Consider the following 17736-nt stretch of genomic DNA (forward strand, 5'->3'; position numbering starts at 1 on the left):
GAGCAATTCCACTGGGTTTTACATGTATCCTTGATCAAAATATATTTCTATATTATTGATATTTTCATTAGGGTGATTGTTTAGCGTCTCCATCCCTAATCATATCCCCATCAACCCATGTGATCAAGAAGTTGTTTTTCCTCCGTGTTTCTACTCCAATAGTTCTTTCTTATAAGTCCCTCAGATTTGTTTGGGGTCATTGCATTGCTGCTAGTAGAGAAGTCTATTATATCATATTATATTATATTTGATTGTACCACAGTGTATCCATCTCTGTGTACAATGTTCTTCTGTTCTGCTCCTTTCATTCTGTATTAATTCCTGGAGGTTATTCCATTTTATATGGAATTCCTCCAGTTCATCATTCCTTTTAGCACCATAGTATTCCATCACCAACATATACCACAATTTGTTCAGCCATTCTCCAATTGAAGGGCATCCCCTCATTTTCCAATTTTTGGCCACCACAAAGAGTGTAGCTATGAATACTCTTGTACATGTCTTTTTCCTTATTATCTCTTTGGGGTACAAACCCAGCAGTGCTATGGCTGGGTCAAAGGGTAGATATTCTTTTGTCGCCCTTTGGGCAGAGTTCCAAATTGCCCTCCAGAATGGTTGGATCAATTCACAACTCCACCAGCAATGCATTAATGTCCCCACTTTGCCACATACCCTCCAGCATTCATTACTTTCCTTTGTTGTCATGTTAGCCAATCTGCTAGGTGTGAGGTGATACCTCAGAGTTGTTTTGATTTGCATTTCTCAGATTATAAGAGATTTAGAACACTTTTTCATGTGCTTATTAATAGTTTTGATTTCTTTATCTGAAAATTGCCTATTCATGTCCTTTGCCAATTTATCAATTAATGGTTCTTTTAAATAATATATGCAGCCCAGAGACTGATTCACTGGGTCCTAGTATTACCTATGAAGGTAATATTTATTTGCCTTTTTTGCATCAGGATTTATAATTCTTGTTTGCTTCCTACACTTTGGACCAATTGTATAAAAATATCTGAGGCCATAGACTTTATTGCTGGCTTCTGTTTCCTATGAATTTCTGAGCATCAGCTGCGATTTTTCTTTCTTCATAGTGACTATTCTCTATAGTATTTAATTTGGGGCATACACAGACTCTTTACTCCCTTCTCTATCCATTTTCATTTAACATTCTTTTGGTTTCCCTTTTTATGGATTATCCAGATAATTATAAGAGCAATAGCTAGCACTTATATAGTACTTTAAGGTTTGCAGAGTGTTTTTTATCATGAGATATCTCATTTAATCAGCTCAACAACCTTGTGATGTACATGCCATTATTATTATCTCCATTTTATATATAAAGGAAGAAATTCCATTCTCTGATGCTATCTCCTTATTTAGTTGTTCATTTTCTGAATGATTTTTTTTCTTCTGCATCTTTTTCCTTCACCTGCAACAGTGAAGAAAACACAACCTGGACTCTTCTGGTATGAAGTTTCTTGCCCATGATTTCATAATTATTGGCAATACTTCTCAGGTTCCTTCTAGAAGCATCTTCTTTGGTCATGCGAATGACTGAAAGTTGGTAGTTGCCATTCTTTGAGATAAATCTTGCAGTGTTCTGATAGATCTTGTTAACATGACCAGGGAATAGACTTCTTCATTGGTATCAGATTAAGAGATGAAGATGTACTTGTGCACTCTGGAACAAGGCACTAGTACCTTTCTTCTTCTTCTGATCCTTAATGGATGGTTTCCCACTCTGATAGCTTCCATATTTTTGACATATCATTTTTGGGAAGGATGTGGAACTTCTTTCCCCTCTTCAGTTTAGCCATCTCTCTACTTTTTAGGAAGAGTCAGAACTGTTTTTAAGTGCTACTTGTATAGCTGTTCTTTCCTTTTATTTCTTTTCCATTCTCTGTTATTCTGATAAAACTTGTCTTTCATCCACTATCCCATGTTTCTTGGGGGACACTTCATTTTTCCCCTCTGCCTGGAGGGTGGAGAAGTATTATTTGAATCACTTCACTTTCTTCCCAGGTCTGAAATCAGTGAACACTTAGAACACAGAATCTGGTTATTTAACTGTGGTAGAAATATACCTTTTATATACTCAGTGCAGGAAGTGGTGTATGGGGTGCTCAGGGAGGGGTAGTATCTCTGGTATGGAGGGCTTGTCATGCCCTCCTAGGGCAGCTCTCCAGCCTCTGACCCCCACCTGACACCCAGCTCTCACTTGTGGCTCCCAGTAGCTGCTAGCATGCGGCAGCGGCCACACCCCGGGCAACGGCTTGGACAGGCCGGTAAACCTTGTGAGGGTAGCCATCGGGTCATCGACCCCCGGTGAGCCAGGGCTTTGCTCACCCAGCATGTGAAGACTGCTTCGGCTGAACAGGCTGAAGAAACCAATTAGAAGGTTCAACGGCTGAGATGGCGACGCAGCAAAGCACTGTGGAGTGCTCAGGGCGTGTTGGAGCACAAAAGACAACACGGCCATCCAATGCAGCTGAGGAAGTCTCCAAATGTAATGACTTTTCATGCCACTGGACCCAGGCTTCCAACGCCGAGAGAGTGGGACTGTCTCTGTGCATCGACTTTTCCACTTAAATCTTCATGCACAAGTGTCTTTGTGCAAAAACACACAAAGACAATCATCATCCTCGGTTACCGAGAGACTACTACTACTACTACTGCAGGAAATGGTACAGTAAATAGTGTGCTGGGCCTGGAGTAAGGAACACTGGAGTTAAAATCTCCCCTCAGACACTTACTATCTACATGACCCTGGGAAAGTCACTTGACCTCTCTTTGCCTCAGTTTCTTCATGAGGATAATAATAGTATCTACCTTGCAGGACCATTGTGATGATTAAATGAAATAATAATTGTAAAGCATTTAGCACAGTGCTCCATAACTAGGAAGTCCAATATAAATGGTAGCCATTATTTTATTGTTATTACTTTCCTTATTGGATGAGTTTTTCAGTCTTGCTTCTTTGAATTTTACATTGGTATCTACATCTTAATCCTTAGCACATACTTGAAATTTTTATATTCATTTATCCGCTTTTAATATTTAAATCCCAGTCAAATTCCTTATAATTTTATAAAAAAGGGAACTGGAGCTCACAGAAATTAATTTACTTGACCAAAATGACCAAGAAAGATTGAGCTGAGATTCAAAGTCAGGTTTTCTTTAAAATCAAGTAAAAGCTGAATTTCCCCCCACACTATACCCTAGAAACAGGCCATAATTAGGACTTAAATTTTTTCTAGCTTTTTAAAGGTGTCTAAAGTATCTATTACATAATCTTAAGACAGTCTTTTCATTGATCTAACCTTAGATTAACCTATTGTATTTATCTTAACTAGAGTCAGTCACAGTGTCTCTTTAACATTCATGCTGGCCGCATGAGTTTTCTATATTTATCAGCTCTAATTTTAAAACGACAATAAACGTCTACATCCCAAACACAGAGCCCATTATTCCAATTTCAGTAGCAATGGTAATGTTAGCAGTTATTGGGGCCAATTCCTCCGACATTTGTTTACTGTTTGGTTGCCAAACCATGGAAAAGTGAACACTACCAGTGATTCATCCTCTCTGAACACCACCTGCAGAAAAGCAAAGGAAATTTCCATTATAGAAGCAGAGTTTTAATAGCAATTGTTTTGTTTAATGCACGTGACACTCTTATGGTCAGTCACTATCAAAACCTAGGGGTTTCTTTTTCTGTCTTACTCATTGAAGGAATGAAAATCATCTTTTGGTACTCATATTCATGAGATAATCAAACTTATTTTTGTGAAAATACAGTCTAAGTTCCTTAGGAGGAAGCACAGACATATAAATGCTATTTAATCTATCAAAATCTTGTTTAAATGACTAGATAGAAGTTATCAACGATTCCACAACAATGACCTGAGGTCAAATATGAGATAAAAACAAATCTACACATAGATAGAATTCTTGGAAACCACATTCATTGTTTAACAGTTCTTAGGGCAGCAAAGGTAGGAGCTGGTAGATATCTATGTATGATTTGAAATTAATTTATTTCAGTTCCAAGAATGTCCTAAAGATATTTTGATTTTAGAAATAAACTTTCTGTTTAATTGACTCAGTTGTCCAATTAACATGGCAGCTTGAACCAAATGTAAAAAATAAAGATCTTTCACGTAGAATCTATATTTTAAAAATCTCTATTCCCACTTTATTTTAAGGGGAAACCGCTTGTAAATCTTATTGTATATTTATAATAATCTGTAATTTGACTCATTCCTTCTAAGAATTTACATGCCAATGACCAAGAAATGCAAACATTTTTTTCTGGTAAGGTCAGTATGGAAGGACAGTCCTCCCCATCTCTAGAAGCCCCTAAATATCATGTTAATATTTACCTATTACACAATAAGAGTCTGAAAATCTTAAAGGCATGAAAAATCTTGATAGCTTCTAGGCTTAAAGATGGAATTTACTTCAGTTTGCTTATATTTTAGAGTCCAGACTATTTCTGTAATGATATGCTTCTCTTTTAGCCTATGTGGTGGTGTACTCTGTTAAGATTTTTCCAAATTTTCCCTTCATTTAAAAGAAATTTTTGGAGGAAAAACCAGAGAATAGATTATTCTTCACATCCCCACACCTTCTAGACTTTCCCTAAAGTGCAGTTCATTCCTTAGCCAGTTTACTATCTTTGAATCTTAGAAAAGTATTTGGGGTCAGAGTAGTTAGAATCTAATCTCCAACTTTATTCTAGCAGGACATATAACCATTTCAAAACATGGTGGGATGTCTAGATCATGGGAGGAAGTAGTTCCATGAGGATGGCAGTCATTTTATTTCATTTTATTTTTTGTCTTTTTTAGAACAATTTGTTGCAACAGAATAACCACTTAGATATTTTTAAATGTTACTACTACTGGTGGTGGAGTGGGATGTGTGGGGGATTTGGAATTAGAAATATAGATTCATAACTCGGTTCTGCTGTTTGCTACCTGAGTACCCTTGAACAAATTATTTAAGCTCTCTGAAACTTGTAAACTAGATGACAATTCTAAGACTCCCTCAGGTACAACTGGAAAGATGTTGGTTTCAGTACTCTAATGCCCTTTATGACTTAAGACCTGGCTACTTCAAGATTTGTCTTGTCTTACCTTTTGTGTCTAATGAAACTAGATTTATAAATGTAGATTTTAGGGTAGAAGCAGAAGAGAAAAGAACTGATTAACTTAGGAGATATGCCTGAACAATTCTCATTACTAAAAAAAACCACCAGTTTCTTTCAACGCACAAAAGAATGGAAAACTTTTCTCTCTCCTTTACCACCACTAAAAGGCTTTGAGTATAGAGTGTGGGCAGTAATAGGCTTCTATCATTCTTATTATTTTGTGAACTCTATGCTACAGAGCATTTCTTATCTTCTCTCTGTATTTCCCGAGGAAATAAATGACAATTGTCTCCTTCTTAGGTCTTATAAAGTTTCTTTAAAGTCTGACCTTTAGGCCTCTAGTCCAATCCTTTCTAGCCCACATTAAGTTCTGATTTGTTTGGGGACATTCAAATTTGGTTTAAAAAATACAGTCAGAGATGAGGGGGAAGGTCTTGGAAAGGCGGCATGACTGAACAGGTAAAAAAATGTATTTTTTTTGGAGGTAACATTTACAACTTATTCTTCAAGTATTAAATGTTGTTGTTCTCTTGGATTTACTCATTGCACTGTTCATTATACCATGCAGTTCTTTCCAAGATTTATTAAAATTAGCTTGCTTGTTGTTTCTTATGGCGTATTATTATTCCATCAAAATCATATACAATAATTTGTTTATAGCTATTCCCAAACTAATGAACTTGCCCTCAATTTCCAGCACCAAGAGAGCTGCTATCAATATTTTGGAACAGATAGACTCTTTCCATTTTCCCCTGATCTCCTTGGGAAACAAACCCAGCAATGGGTCTACAGAGTCTAAAAGTATAGACAGTTTTATAACTTTCTGGATATAATTCCAAATTGCTCTCTAAAATGGTTGGATCTGTTCACAGCTCCACCAACAATGTATTAGTGTCCTGAAAATGTATTGTGGGAGGAAAGTTCCTTTTTAATTCATGAAAATTTTATCAAAAATATTTTTAAAACATTTTATTTTAAGTCATTTCTTTAGAAATTATTTTGCCTTTTGCTTTTGATAAAAATTTCACTTAAAATAGAACTTGAGCCCTTTGACATAAACTCTGACATAGCAAAGTTCTTTCATTGGGTCTCTAAAAATAATTTCTTTTCTTAGAATCTTTGTTAATTAGTTAGAAATAAAAACTACCACTTGTATTACACTTTAAAGCTTGTGAAGAACTTTGCATATATTATCACATTGGAGACTAGCAACAAACAAAATGGATAATGGTAAGTTCAATGGATATTATGATTCTCACTTAGCAGATAGGGAAACTCAGATACAGAGTTTATTTTAAAGAGGATACATGTGTGTGTACGAGGAAGACATCTTCCTCGTACACACACACGTATATATATATATATATACATGTATATATATATATATATATATATATATATATATATATATATATATATATATATATATATAGAGAGAGAGAGAGAGAGAGAGAGAGAGAGAGAGAGAGAGAGAGAGAGAGGATCTGAATCTAGTTCTTCCTGACTTCAAATCTCATACTCCATCCACTTTGCTTTGCTGCCTAAAAGATTAGGAATTTTACATGAGTTGTTGCCTCAATGCCCAAATTTTGTGACATATCTTGTCAGTAGAGATGATTCCTAATGGACATGTAGGTCATTAAAAACAGCCTCAAAAGAGATCACTAAATGAAAGGTAGCAAACAAGCAGTAATAGTTTCCATGGGTCTTGGTGTAGTGTCCTTCTTAGAGCTGGCTTTAGAGTCTGGTGGAGCTATGTTCAGGCTCAGTGTCTTACACATATTGGGCCATCCTGGACAGGTCATTTTAATCTTTCTGTGCTTCTGTTTCCACAACTGAAAAGTGAGAGGGTTTAACTGCTAACCTCTGAAGTCCCTGGCAGTTCTAGATCTATGTTTCAAATGTAGAAAATTATAGGAAGATTTCTGAGTTTGCAAAATTCCTCCTTACAGTAACCAACTCTAGTAAATCTCATACACTTGTCTTAACAAGTTTGGTGTGAGACCAAACCTAGAAGGTTGGACTTTCATTGGATTGAAAGATCATGCCAAGTACATTGCTTTATAGCTCAGGATAATGAGTTTATAAGAAAAGTGACTCAACCTTTGCTTTACTCAGTATGTGTTATACTCTGTTTACACAGAAAAATGTAAGAATTTTATTCATTTGCTTATGCCTGAAATAAGTCATCTTTTAAAAGGGATACAAATATCTAAGGATGACATTGGCCCATGGAGCTTACTGATTCCTTAATCTTCAAATGTTCTATAGTCTATTGCCAGACATAAAATGTGAGAAAGCATATTACCTCACAAAGTGGGATACTGAAGAACTCTAAGCTTTAAAACATGTTCAACCTTGTAAAAAGAAAGATCTATAGCATCAGCCACATGAATCAGGAAGTTAATGGTCACGCTTTTGAGTGTGCCAAATTCTGGGGGGGGGGGGGGGGGATGGAAGCTGCACTTTTAAAAAGTAACACTGCACAGTGATAATGACTAACTGATGAATCAAAGACAAATTTAGACAGTAAAAGGTAACACAAAGAAGCAGAAAAAGAGAAAAAGAACAAGTGTCAAGGAGAATAGGCAAATCAAATGCATATAATGAGGGGCTGGTTGAGGAATTAAGGAAGAATTGAGCATGGAATTTATATAAAGAGAACAGAAAAGAAAAGTAGTTATTTCCAATAGTTATTTTCCTGAAAACAAGCAAAACTAAAAGTGATAATTCTCTTTTTTAAGGAAGGAAAAGGAAGTCGTATACTGTGGGTAGAAATCAGGATGGTGTAGATCAGGTCATAACAGGATTAATTGAAAGAACTATCAATGTTTAGCCTGGAGGATAGATGACATGATGTCTGTATTCAAGTACCAGAAAGGCTGTCATGTAGGGGCAGTTAGATGATATAGTGGACAGAGTAATGGATCTGGAGTTTGGAAAATCTGAGTTCAAATCTGACCTCAGATATATACTAGTGATCCTAAGCAAGACATAACCCTGTTTGCCTCAGTTTACACACACACACACACACACACATGCTGTAGCCTCATTTTAAAAATAAACTCTCTGAATCAGTTTCCCCATTTGTTAAGTGAAAATAATATCCATTGGACCTCCCTATAGGTTTGTTGCTAGACTCCAAATGAACTGAAGAAGGAAATGAGAAACTAGTCCAGCACCTTTGCCAATAAAACCTCAATGGGGTCACTAAGAGTTAGACATTATTGATAAATAACAGCTAAAGTCATGGAGGTGAAGGATTTAACTTGTTCTACTTGACCCTTGAGGGAAAATTAGGAGCAATGGGCAAAAGCTGTATAGTGGTAAATATGAGATTGAAATAAAGAAAAAAGGGGCATCTGGGTAGCTCAGTGGATTGAGAGTCAGGCCTAGAGACCAGAGATCCTAGGTTCAAATCTGGTCTCAGACACTTCCCAGCTGTGTGACCCTGGGCAAGTCACTTAACCCCCATTGCCTAGCCCTTACCACTCTTCTGCCTTGGAACTAATACACAGTATTGATTCCAAGATAGAAGGAAAGGGTATTTAAAAAAAAAAGAAAAACTTTCTTATAATTAAAACTATATAAATGTGGGCTGTCTTGGGAGGAACTAGATTGCCCCTTTCTGTAGGTCTTCAAATAAAAACTACCTATCTTCTGATCAGGCATGATTAAGTAAGTGTGTGTGTGTGTGTGTGTGTGTGTGTGTGTGTGATGCAATACAGGATAGATGAAAGGAGCACTGAATCTAGGATCAGAAGACAGGTTCAAATCTTATTTCTGACACTACCTGTGTATGATCTTGGGCAAGTCAATGAACTCCTCAGAGTCTCTGTTTCTTAAAATTAGAGGGTTGGACTATTAGGCCTTTAAGGCTTCTTCTATTTCCAGCTCTCTAATGTTATGAATCTTTTATAACTAAAGACACTCTGAGATCCCTTCCAATTCTGAGTCTTTGTGATAAAAAAAATTCTGCAAGCTGGGGGAGAAATTGAGATTTTTGATGTTTAAAAACAAATAGTAAGAAAGTTGCTTATATTTTACAATGGCTTTTTTAAAAGCTGAGATAATTTGGTTTAAGTTTCATTTCCAAAGAGATAAGAAACTGAACATAAAATTTAATTTTGTAGTTTTCTTTTTTTAGTTTTTGTTCTGCCTGGCTTTGGAATCAGTCTCATATTTGGGTCATTAAAGGAATTTGATAAAACTCCTTTGCTTATTTTGCCAAATAATTTGTATAGTATTGGGATTAGTTGGTCTTTAAATGCTTGATATAATTCACTTGTGAATCCATCTGGCCCTGGGGATTTTTTCCTTTGGAAGTTCCTTGATGGCTTGTTCAACTTCTTTTTCTGAGATTGAATTGTTTAAGAATTCTATTTTCTCTTTTGTTAATCTGGGCAATTTATATTTTTGTAAATATTCATCCATTTCACCTAGATTGTCATATTTATTGCCATATAATTGAGCAAAGTAGTTGTTAATAATTACCTTAATTTCCTCTTCATTAGAAATGAGATTGGCCCTTTCATCTTTGATACTGTTCATTTGATTTTCTCCTTTCTTTTTTTTATTAGATTGACTAGTACTCTATTTTATTTGTTTTTTCATAGTACCAGCTCCTAGTCTTATTTATTATTTCAATAGTTCTTTTACTTTCAACTTGATTAATTTCTCCTTTAATTTTTAGAATTTACAATTTAGTTTTTATTTGGGGATTTTTAATTTGTTCTTTTTCTAATTTTTTAAGTTTCAAGCCCAATTCATTGATCTCCACCTTCTCTATTTTGTTGGTATAGGCACTCAGTGACATAAATTTCCCCTGAGTACTCCTCTGGCTATATCCTATAGGTTTTGATATGATGTCTACTCATTGTCATTCTCTTTAATGAAATCTGTAATTGTTTCTATGATTTCTTCTTTGGCCCATGCGTTTTGAAGAATTAGATTATTTAATTTCCAATTAACTTTAAATTTGCCTTTCCATGGACCCTTGTTAATTATAATTTTTTGCATTATGATCTGAAAAAGTGGCATTTATTATTCCTGATTTTCCGCATTTATTTGCAATATTTCTATGCCCTAGTACATGGTCAGTTTTTATTTATATACCTTGTACTGCTGAGAAGAAGGTATATTCCTTTTTATCCCTGTTCATTTTCCTCCAGATATCTTCTAATTCTAATTTTTCTAACATTTCATTTACTCCCCTACTTCTTTCTTCTTCTTCTTCTTATTTTTTTTTTTTTGGTTTGATTTATCTAGTTCTTATAGGGGGAGGTCAAGGTCTCCCACTAGTATGGTTTTACTATCTATTTCCTCCTTAAACTTCTTTAGTTTCTCCTTTAGAAATATGGATGCTATGCCATTTGGTTCATAGATGTTTAGTAATGATATTACTTCATTGTTTATAGTACCTTTTAACAAAATGTAATTTCCTTCCTTATCTCTTTTAATCAGATTAATTTCTACTTTGACTTTGTCTGGTATCATGAATGCTACTCCTGTTTTTTTCACTTTGGATGATGCACAATAAATTTTATTCCAACATTTTACATCAAATCTGTGTGTCACACTGTCTCAAATGTATTTCTTGTAAACAACATATAGTAGGATTTTTGTTTTTTATCCCCTCTGCTATGTGTTTCCATCTAATGGGTGACTTCATCCCATTCACTTTAGGGCTACTGAGTATACTCATTTTTCCCTCTCTGAGCCAGTAACAAAGAGAGTAAAGTTTAAGCATTGCCCATCACCATCTTTATCCTCCTATCTCTGTATTGATTTTTCTTGCCTCTTTATGTTATATAATTTTCTCCATTCTATATCTCCCTTCCCTTTTCTCTCAGTGCAACCCTCTCTTTCAGCCCTTTATTTTTTACGTCATTCATATGCATACATATCATATCATACATATATATTGTTCTATCGTATCACATTTACATCTATATCATATCATTGTATAATATCATATACATCATATTCTCATAATCAGCTTACTTTTCTACCCTTTTTCTAAGTAAATTGCTTTTATCTTCTCTACTACTGAGAGTAATTTTTTTGGTTTTCAAATTTTTTATTTAAGCCTGGCTTATTCCTCAGGAATGCTTGGAAATCTTCTGTCTTATTGAATGACCATTTTTTTTTTGTCCTGAAAGAGTACTCAGCTTTGCTGGATATCTCTGGGTCATAAATCCAAATCTTTTGCCCTTCTGAATATCATATCCCATGCCTTCTGATCCTTTAATGTAGAAGTTGCTAGGTCCTGAGTGATCCTGATTGTAGCTCCATGGTATTTGAATAGATTCTTTCTGGCTATATGAAATATTTTTAACTTGGCTTGGTGGCTCTTGAATTTGGCTATTACATTTCTGGAGGTTGTCAATTGAGAATTTCTTTCTGGAGGCAATCTGGAAATTCTTCCAATTTCAATTTTCTTTTCTTTTTCAAGGATTTCTGGGCAGTTTTCTTTGACAATTTCTTGTAATGTGATATCCTAGGTTTTTTCTTCATCATGACTTTTCAATAATTCCAGTAATTCTCAAATTGTCTCTCCTAGATTTGTTTTCTAGGTCAGTTGATTTTTCAATAAGATATTTGATGTTTTCCTTTCTTTTTCCATTCCTTTAATTTTGCTTTATTGTTTCTTGATTTCTCATGAAATCATTAGCTTCTAGATGGTCAATTGTAATTTTTAAGGCCTGGTTTTCTTCTGTCAGTTTTTGGTTCTCCTTTTTTCAATTGGCCCAATTCTTCTTATATCACTTTAATTTCTCTTTCCCACTTTTACTCTACCTCTAATAATTGGTTTTTGAAGTCTATTTTGAGCGCTTCCAGAATCTGTGTCCAATCCATTGTGAATTTCAAAACTACTCCACCCTATTCAGACCATTCTTTAGAAGATGAGATTTAGCTATTTCCTGATCAATAACAATAGATACTTGGAATAACAGAATCAGGTCTTGGAAACTATAATCTCCACCCTACTCAGAGTAACAAGATTAGGAAGGGCTGCAGCAAAACCCAAGATTTAATTATTTGAGAATATGGCCCTCAACACACATGTGCAAAAAAAGGACAGACTTCTGGGCGGTCCTAGGTCAAATGTGAGAGGCAGGAAGTGAGGTAGAGAACAGCCTCTGGGGTTTTCGGGACTTCCTGTGAGGAGGGCTAGAGTGTAGTTCATGCTAGGAGCTTGGGCAGGGAGGAGGCCCACAGACAGCCTTCCTTCAGATCGGTCATGTGAGTCAAGGACTGATTCTCTTCTCTACCTTGGCATTCGGGCCTAAACTCCCTCTGGCTCTGCCAGAAGGTTGAGTTAACCTTTCTCCCTTTTCCTCCTCTCTCCTTCTCTCCCTCTCCCTTTCCTACTCCCTTTGTGATTAAACTACCGTAAACTCCATTCTGACTTGAGTGTTTCATTTTAGGAATTTCATAGGTAAATTCCTTGGCGACCTTAAATTAATATATATCAGTCTTTGAATGTGATTTCAATATCACACCATATATTTCTTTTGGACTTTGGGTGTGTTTCCTTTGCTTTTGCTGTCCCCCTCTGTGTTTGCACCTTGTTCTTTTTCTCCACAAAAGTCTTTAGAATTAGGTGCTTTGTTGATTGTTTGCTTGTTTTTCCTATCTAATTATATGTAGGCTCTGTTTTGGGGGGAAATTGGGGTATCTTCTTAAACTTCAGTCTTTACTTGATGTTATTTTTGGCTTATTTTCTGGGTTGTTACTAGTTTACCTGATGGTCTGAAGGCTGAAAGCTCTGAGAGTCCCCATCCTTTGCTCATTAAATTGACCCTTAAGATGCTGATAGCTTAAAGATTTTCCTCAGGCTTGGGTGTAAGTTTTTGATCTCAGGATGAACTTGATCAGGTCAGGTTCTGATCAGATTCTATCCCCAGGCTTAGGCTCAGGTTTTTGGTATCAAGGTATTCTCCATTCAGTCAGGGACACCCTTGATTGCCCTCTCCTAGAGCCCCACCCTTAGTTTTGGGAAAAAATATCCTGGGGAGGCTCCCCCTGAGAACTGTGTCCTCACCCTAAACCATGAATTATGTCCTCACCCCAAGCCCAGACTGGGATTCCTGACTTTGCTCTGGACCCACACAGATTGACTCCCTTTAACCCAGATTGCTTGAGCTGGGACTCCAGACTGTTCCACAGGTTTGTAATTTCTAGAGGTGTTAGTTGGCTTGGAACACTAATTGCCTGGCAGGATCTCAGGGTCTGACTTAGCTTGAGTTTAAGTTCAGAACCTGTGAGAACAGATGTATGGGGTGGTGGGGGATGTGGTTTGCTCTTGTCTTGCTCTTCATTTGCTGCTATGCCTCCTGCTAGCTCTGCTCCCCTCTCACCCCAGTTCCCCAGATGATCTTTGCCTACCTTTTGGGGCTTTCTTTTTTTAAAGGTTGTTTCCCTCTGTCTCTATTGGTTCTTTCATTCCTATATTCATTTTGTGGCAATATTTTATTCTTGGTAGGAGAGGACTGTTGTGGTGAACAGGCCGCTGCTGCCCTAGTTTCTGCTCCATCTTGCTATGAATTATTCTAACCATTCTGGAAAGTAATTTGAATTATGCACAGAAAATTTTTAAACAATTCATGCCCTTTGACCTGTTTTACAGTTGCTAAGTCAATTCCTCAAAAAGATCAAAGAAAGAGGAAAAGGTGCCAGATGGGAAAAAATACTTATAGAAACTTTTTTGTGTGTGTTAATAAGAAACAGAAAATAAGAGGAAGTACCTATTAGTGGGGGAATGATTGGAACAATATAGCACAAAGATGTAACATGATTCTACTGTACTGTAAGAAATAAGGAAAAAGATGATTTCAAAGAGAAAAGGAGAGACTTTTATCAGCAAATGTTTATCAAAGGCCTAGTAAGTGCCACATACTCTATTTAGTTCTGAGGATACAAATACAAAAGTGAGACTACCCTTGTCCTCAGGGAGATTATATTCTAATTAGGAGACAACAGATTAAACACACATATACCCCTACATACAGATATACACAACATATATTTTTGTCTTTATAAGGGAGATCAATGGAACACAGAGTTTATTGCTTATCTTTTGCTCAAGTTACCTGCCTTGAATATCAATTCATCTTTTTTCCCTCTAGGCTTCTGTCTCTCCAATGACATCCTTTATGCTGCTCCTCTAGAACAATTGTCTGTTTGTAATGTGTTGGGACTAATCTCACACCCACTCACCTCCTTCTTTGTCCTTTGGGTGATCTTCAGCTTCTGTTCTTTGGTGACCTTGATATTCCATGATGCAAAATATACAATGTCACTGGAAGATCATTATTGAGGGTTCAGAAGAAAGAGAAGTCAAATCAAACCTGATTGAGAAAGACTACTACTTCCTGAAGTAGGTTGTGTTTGAACTATTCTGGAATGGATAGTATTTGGACAGGTGGGAATGTAGGAAGTAGGTGTTCTAGGTAGGGCCAGAATAAATGTTGAAATACAAAAGCACAGGGTGCTCAATGAATGTCCTGAGGAATTCTGTTTGGCTGGTGTGTAGAGTATATAAGAGAGTAGAGTGGGAGCTAAGGCTGGATTGATCATTTGGGACCATATTATGGAATAAAGACTTTGAAAGCTTGCCTTGAGGAGTTCCTTATTCTATATTCATCTGTGTGTGTGAGTCTGGAACTAAAGATTTTTGAGCAAAGGAATACCATGAACAAAGCTATGCTTTAGGAAGAAGAAAGAGCACATGGTCTCATTCATGAGACAATGGTTCAAGCCCTGACTTTGCTACTGTTACTGTCAATATTACAAATAATGTGATTTGGGGCAAGTTACTTAGTCTCTTTGTTCCTCAGTTTCCTCATGTGTAAATGATAGAAGTCAAGAGGGTAAGAGGTGGTTGATTATTGGATCTATAAGGTCTAAGGTCTGTGATATTAAGATAAATCCAACAGCTACATTTCAATAATTTTTAAGAAAGGGAAAAATTGGAGAAAGGAATATTAGTTAAAAAGCTATTGTAATTCTATTGTAATAATTTAGGTAAAAGGCAATAAACCTTCAGATAAATGTGACTAAGGAGATAGAAGCAGCACAGCTCAGCTCTATTCAGTTGGGCCTGGACTCTGCTTGTATTGACAAAGGAGATTGTTAAATTTTCAGTATGAGCATCTACTTTTCAGAAATCTGCAAATGATTGGTTTATTGTTTTGCTGATTGCCCAGACTTAAGACTTAAGAAAGTGATACAGAAAATGTTAATAATGCAGATTAAACTTAAAGTATGTCATGTATATACTGCCCCACTCCTGATAATTAGCATTAGTTTTTAAGCATTTGTCAGCACACCTTTGATGCTATGCTGACATGGGCACTGTACCCCCAGAAACCCAGGCGAACTATTATCATGGAAACTCTCTTGCCTTTGCATCCTCTGACTCTGAACCTAGAAACACCCAATGACCCACCCAGGGTCCTGACATGTTTATCCTCTTTGATAGTCCTCTAGATTTAAGTTGGACAAAGAGATGAATCTTTATGCCTCCAGGCAGACCCCAGTCAGATGACCACCTCACCCCACCAAATGCCTGAGGGACCAATACTCTAGGTCAAGTCCACACCAGGACATAGCATCTAAAGAGTATATAAACCCCAGAACTGATGTCCTCTGGGGGACAGCCTTTCCATCCATGCTGTACCCATGGGGGAACAGCCTTTCCTTTCATGCTGCCCTCCCAAGGAACTGCTCCCCATCTTGCTGTTCCACCTTGCTATCCTCCAGGCTATTCTCAACATTACTTTCTAAATTAATAAATTTCTCTTCTTTGTTTTTAAGCAAAGTTTTGGAGTCTTGCATGCTTACAAAAAGTATCCTTCCAGAACCCCAGGGGTACACATCCATATCCCATAACAATGCTATACTAAAAGACTCACCCCTTTGACAAGCAGTAAACATGATCCAGATCCCTTTAAGGACAGAAGTAAACCAGACATCAACTACATGAAATCTTTGGAAGGAGAAAAGTGAAAGTAGAAGACTAAAGGCTTCTGATGATTTGAAAAATCAACCCTTAATACAAGGCTTCCTTTTCTTCCCATAAAGGTGTTTCTTTTTTTCTTTAACAAGTAGGATCTAAGGGGACAGCTGAGTGACTCAGTGGATTGAGAGCCAGGCCTAGAGATTAAAATCTGGCCTCAGACACTTCCCAGCTGTGTGACCCTGGGCAAGTCACTGTCACTTAATCCCCATTGCCTAGCCTTTAGCACTCTTCTACCTTAGAACCAATACACAGTATTAATTCAAAGATGGAAGGTAAGGGTTTAAAAAACAAACAAACAAATAGGATCTGAATTAGAATTGTTGCAATAGGAATAGAAAGTTAGCAACAGATAGAAGAGACAATATTGGGCAAAAACCTATAATGTTTGGCAAATGATTGAGTGGGGGTGGTGAAGAATGGGGAAGGGTCAAAGTTGATTCCAAAGTTCCATTAATGGAAAGATAATGAGTAAACCAGGAAGAACTGGTTTGAGTTGGGTGGGGGGTGGACGTTGGAGAGAAGAAATAATAACTTCAATTCTGGATATGTTGAGCTTTGAGGTATGAGCTCACATTGATTTGATGTCTCACTCTTTGGTAGATCAAAAATCCTTAATATATTTTTTTCTTTTACTCTGCAATAGTAATTTGTTTCATGATGACTATAAAATGTGAGGAGGAAGTTGCTTCTCAGAATATTCTCTGAATAGCAGAATACGTGCTACATTTTGCTTCAAACAAAAATATCTATATGTTAATCAATTTTATCTGACAGATTTTGGCTAAAACAGAATATAGAGTTTTTTTCTTCCATGACATAAGCCATATACTCAATTATCAAATTCATGTTGTTCAGTTTTATTAAACCAGGCTTCCCAAGATTAAATAGCCTCTCTTAGGAACTGCTTGGCACACATTCATTTGAAGAAAAAAAAAAATCTTCCAGTTCCTTTTATGCCTGTGGCAAAAGCCCTCAACTAGGTTATACTCAGTCTTAGTGGCTTAATCAACCACCTTGGGACCTCCATGACGTGTCTTCTCTTTCTCCTCTGTTCTACTTTTGGAGACCTTTCATCACCCTGGTCATGTCCTTCCTGCTCCTGCCCTCTCTTTGTCCCTGGATCCCAGCTCTGCTCACACTCAGATGTCATCCTATTTCCTGACAACATCTCCCTCTTGATGATACAGTATACCTTTGTGTTTCCAAAGCTATGCTTAGTGGCATTGTGAAAACTTTAAAGATACTTGAGATCTTACATTGAAATTTGGATCCAGAAAAAGCCCTAATCTGTTTCCCCCTTCCTGGACAACATGTGCTTGGGAAGGAGAAAAGGTGTAGCCTACCTGTGAACAATCAGAGAAAATAAAAATGGCCCCAATCAGCTCATACATGCTGAATTCTTAGGCTAAATGAGTGGGTTAGCTGTATGCATGATTCCAGCTTAAGTAGATGGTGACATGGGCACTGTACCCCCAGAAACCCAGGCCAACTATTGTCAGGGAAACTCCTTTGCCCTTGCATCCTTGTGACTCTTAACCTAGAAACACCCAATGAC

This window comes from Monodelphis domestica, chromosome 3 (genome assembly GCF_027887165.1).
Source record: "Monodelphis domestica isolate mMonDom1 chromosome 3, mMonDom1.pri, whole genome shotgun sequence".
Lineage (NCBI taxonomy): Eukaryota > Metazoa > Chordata > Mammalia > Didelphimorphia > Didelphidae > Monodelphis > Monodelphis domestica.